This window comes from Eutrema salsugineum, unplaced genomic scaffold (genome assembly GCF_000478725.1).
Source record: "Eutrema salsugineum unplaced genomic scaffold, Eutsalg1_0 scaffold_9, whole genome shotgun sequence".
Lineage (NCBI taxonomy): Eukaryota > Viridiplantae > Streptophyta > Magnoliopsida > Brassicales > Brassicaceae > Eutrema > Eutrema salsugineum.
The window spans coordinates 7,027,818-7,033,042 of NW_006256342.1; the positions used below are offsets into that span (position 1 = coordinate 7,027,818).

General features: G+C 33.1%; 1 long non-coding RNA gene across 1 annotated transcript; it reads right to left on the reverse strand.

The window, feature by feature from the left end:
* Positions 1-531: 531 nt before the first annotated feature.
* LOC112084140 lies at positions 532-1,857 on the reverse strand. Its single transcript, XR_002898123.1, has 2 exons — positions 1,527-1,857; positions 532-736 (listed from the first exon to the last, which is right to left on the reverse strand). It is a non-coding gene; the product is annotated as an uncharacterized LOC112084140 (long non-coding RNA).
* Between the last annotated feature and the right edge of the window lie 3,368 nt (positions 1,858-5,225).

The following is a 5,225-nucleotide window of genomic DNA, read 5'->3' on the forward strand; positions in this document are numbered from 1 at the left end:
TTATTGTAATTTTGACAGTTGGAACTGTATTTGAAATTTTGTTTTTTAGACTCATTTCATTTTACAAGAGAACATGATGAAAAAGACAAGATGGTAAACATGAAAGAGGCGAACAATGAGCTGAATAAAGCAGGTTTGCCAGAAGATGATGAGTCTGGCGGAGAAGACAAAATAGAGATTGCTCAGAAAGAAGTACATGCTGATGTGCTTGGAAGACTGGCCTGAAACAGAGAGGAAGACGATAAAGAAGCTGAGGAAGGCGGTGAGAACGGTACAAGCAAGAATCTGGGTGCACTAGAGAGGATAAAGAGACAGAAACTACCTAGTGAATAAAACCTGTAGAAGATTAATCTCATGATTCAGATTGGAATTGTAATAGCCATAACAAGATCTTAGAGAGTCATGAAAGTTTTTATATTTTGATCTTAGGTTCAACTTATGTAAAAATTGAACTTTTTGCAAGGTGTGGGCTTTATAAATTAAATTCAAACACCATGGAGCCAACTTTCATAGGAATATTACTCTGATGCCTTCAATAAGGATATTTGATCTAAACCCATTGCACAAATTGTTGTAGATACAGAAAAGGTGAATTTTATTTTCATTCATATATTTTTCTTTGAACTCGATGAAACTTCATTATCTTCCTCTTTTTGTTACTCATTGCTACTGGAGATGAGTCACCAACAGAATCTTCAGGGCTCATCTTCAGCTCAGACTCAAACTCTTTTGCAGCCTGCGCCATTACAAAACCCCATAAATAGGTTTATGAATCAAGGTAGTGTATTAATAAGATCCAATCAAGTTATGGTATATTACTTGATAATAAAACTGAAACTTGTATTTAATTACAAAACACGCATATAAACTTGTATTTAATCACAAACATGCATAGAAAGGCTTTGAGAATTTGATTTCACCAAAGCTAAATACCACACACACACACAAACACAAAAGACAAAAAAAAAACGAAAGAAGAGGTACTAGATTTAATTCTCAAACTGACTTTGTGTCCGAGCTTTAACAAGCATTCAGAGAGGTAATAGATGTAATTCTCCACACCACCAAAGTTTGGGAAGAAGCTCCAGTACTGCAAGATGCAACTTCCTATATATGAGCAGCACTAACTAGAAAACATAATTCTAGTTAAAAGACGTTTCTTCTAGTAATCCCAACACTAGAACCCTAACTCAATTTTCAAACCCAACAAATGACGTTCTTAATAGATATATCAGATAAGAAAAGTTTTAGGAAGATCTTCCTAAATATGTTAGAACGTTTCCTACTTTATTCAGAAAGCGATTCCTAAAAAAAGCCAGTGTACAATGTCATCCCCAAAAGCAGCGGCATGTCTTTGGAGGATCGTCTCAATGTCCAAGGAGGATCTGTGATACCACAATTCTAGAAATAATCCGCAAGACCAATTTGAGTTGAAGATAACCAGAATTTTTGATTTCCATAAACATTGAAATAAGATCGGAAACTCAGAATTTGATGAGAGAAGTAAGAGTCAATAGAGAACGAACCGTGAAGGGCTTATAATTAGTAGTACTCTATGGTAACGACCTCCTCGGATTCGCGAATTTGATGAGAGAAGCAGCCTAAGAAGACATTTGTGGGGAAATTCTGGAGGATGGTGTTGGTGTACTCTCCGAGGGGTTTCCTTTGCAAGCTTAATCCAGCACAACAACGGAGAGGAAAGAGATTCAGAGAGAGAGGGAGAAGAGTTTGAAGAAGAGCAATCGAGAATATATTTCTCAAAATCCAGAAGCGAAACAAAAAATACGTAGAAGAAGGAGAATATGGTCCAAATCGTTTCTGTTCGGAGATGATGATAGAAGTTTCTCGTTTCTGATTAAAGATAATGATTAGAGATGTTAATAGATAAAGTCAATTAATGAATGCTAATTTGGTCTCTTCCAAATGAAGAGGCTATTGTTTAGAAAATTTAGTTTTTTGGGTTATTTCATTCATTTTCTCATATTTTAATTGTATGCAATTTAATTTAGTCTGATTAGACTCAATTCCAGTTCTATTATATTCGGTTTGTAATTAAGAACTTTTTATTGTCGGTTTAATTCAGCTTTACAATTTCCATTTTAAAGTGTACAGTCCTAAAAACACTACCGTAATATTTTTTTTTAAATGGTCCAACATTAGGTAAATACTCTCTTAAAACCATAGGAATTTTTAAATATATATATACTAGATATATATACAAGATAAGTATATATATATATATATACGAGTTTATCTATACTATTATTTGCGAAGTCAAAAATCTTATGTGTCGTCTCCAGAATGATTCGCTTATGTGTCATTATTAAAATCTATATATATATATATCGTTTTAATTAATTCAGATAAGGAGATCATTAATCTTACGTGTCAATATGTGTGACATGGTTTTTTTCATCGATTATGGGTCATTGAATTTGTTAATGGACCAGCGGTTTTAATGAGTCACCAACATAAAAACTGTAAATCCTAAGATATTTATCCTACTCTATATATATGCTCGTATCGTGTTCCTCTTTTTTATTGTTCCTAAACATCTTTTTATATATTCGTGTTCGTAAATATTTTGGAGTAAATGATGCATCGTTTATATTACAAAGCTTCAAGTAATTTGTCTGAATTTTCTCTCTCTTTAATTCAGATGTTCCCGTTTTGAGCTTCCACCTGTCTCAACCTGATCGTGAACCTGAAGGGTAAGCGTAAGTCCATATTTCTTTTTTTTTTTGTTACAACGTTATTGTTCCTTAAAAGTAAGTTGGTTCCACGACTTTCTTTTCTTCATGATTACTTGCATTTGTATGTTGTTATTATTCACTTACATGTATAGTTTGATGTTTTTCTAAAAGTTTATTATAATTTTGAAATGTCAAGGTTTACACCTTGAGAGGCGCACACAATTTGTGGGTTGGATGGATTATAATCATTTGTTTCGCGAAGAATTCTCCAGTATTCAGAATTCCCATCACTCTACGTTTAATGGCACAATCTTTGTGTATTCTATTCTACTGTCTCTGTTTTTTGTTTACTAGATTCTTGAGACATTTCATAACAACCTTTGTATAACGTGCGCCTCCCTCCTCTTTTTTTTTAATACATGGTTCTGCCGTTAATTTCTTCCATTGTTACATTTACTTATGTTCTAGATCCTAACAGAATACATGAGGAGGATTGGTGTACAGTTGATTTGATGTCACTTGATATCTGCCTTAAAGATTCAGAGTCCTCAGTTTAATTGAAAGGGAACTTTTTTTGTTTCTTTATCAAATTTAGGCTCGGGTCCTCTTTATGACACAAGCAGATATAAGCCATGTATTATTAGACAAAACTGCGTTTGATAAAAGAACTTTGTTTGTTTCTTTATTGGTGGATCTTACTCTTGAGATATTAGATCATTTGTCTTTCTTGTTTTTTTTAGTTTATCAAGGTACAAGTTCTTGTATATCACGTTTGAAGGTTTGCACGCATAATTGCTTCGGTTTTGTATGAAGTTCTAAAAACATTGGAATTTCAGTGCTGAGGTGAATTCTTCTATGGGTTTGTTTTGATATAATCTTTTTTCTTATTTTCTTGGTGGATGTTTTGCAGCTTACAGCCTTAGGACAACACTGAGACCAACTTCTGCTTTGTTGGAAACACATTGTGTCAGAATTAGAGGGCTTAGTGATTCATGTATGGGACTATTCTCAACCAAATAAGAAGGCTGTTTCTTCTCAGAAACCAAAAACGATCAGGTCTTATGTTTGTTGCCATACCTTGACTAGGCAAGGGGAAAGAGGGGGACAGTTTCATTGCTGATCTGCGAAAAAAGTTGTTCATTTCCTGTTGCGGATGGACTATCTCTCTCCAATGAAAGGAGCAACAACGTGGCCAGAAGAGAAGCTTGGCCTAGTAACAGGTGCAGGTGCAGCAGCGATTTCAGCTAAAGCCAGCATCAGGTCTAAGCTGAGGCTTTTGAGGAACGTGTGCGAGAACGTTAACCCTTGTACGCTGCACCTGTGGGGGCTTGTGATCGTGACAGAAACTTGGGACGGTAGGATTAGGGTGTTCCATAACTACGGTTTACCAGTTCAAATATACAAAGCGGGAAATGTGTATATGTAAACAGTGTTAAAGTAGTAGCATTCTTTGATTTAGATTGGAGCTCACATTAACTTTAAAATCATGAGCTAAAATTGGTCTTTTTGTATTTTGTATCTGGTGCTTTATGTGACACCTATTATGTGCGTGTGTGTAAGTAAACACCGACCGTGATTTAAAATTTGTCAAACTTAGAAGCGACAACAATGTGACTGACTAATGAATCTCTCTGGTTCTTAGCATTTACAAAACATTAGTACTCTATAATCCTTTTTGTGTCCTTCTGTTGATATTATTCCTTTAACCGAGGACTCTGAAATACATTTATGTTTTGATATTTGCTTATCAGATGTTTGAAAGTTAAAAAATATATACTTGAGGAATTGTATCTGATGAGCATAACAAGAACAGGGACACTACTTGATCGACTCTCCCCCTTTCATATGTATTAAGAAAAACATACAAAAGAAAGAAAAAAAACTCTATCTTTAGAGCTTTACTTTATGTTTTTTTTATATATTGTATTAGTCTTGATATATATATACAAAGCTTGAGATTTTGGATCAAAAAATTAGATCCTTCTTAAATCGATTAATTGAAACCAGTTTAATTAATCTTTTTCCTAAAAAGTCATAGCTTTTTTATTCATTTTCACTAATCTTACTAAAAATATAGCTTTTAAAGTCAACTCAACCGATCAATCTAAGACGGTCTTAATGGTTTTTTTTTTGTTTAAAAAATACAACACTCTCATCAATTTAATATAATACATGATAACAGCAAAAAGAAATTAGTTAAATTAGACAAAGCAGAAAATTAAAAGACGAAAAAAAATCTGAATAATAGTATATCGAGACGAAAAATATGATAAAGAAAGATAAGAAAGAAAATGAAGAAATTGGAGATAGTGAAAAGAAGTCGGAAGAAATGAAGACGATGAAAACAAGCAGGAAGAAATCACAGATATTGAAGAAGAAAGAAAAATTAAGGAAGAAATATATTTTAAATTTTTTTTTGTACAATATTTTTTATCGGAGGTAACACATGTAAATACCATTTTATTAACTGTAATTGTTTATATATATAAGGGGTTTATATATATATATATTAACTGTAATTGTTTTTAAAAT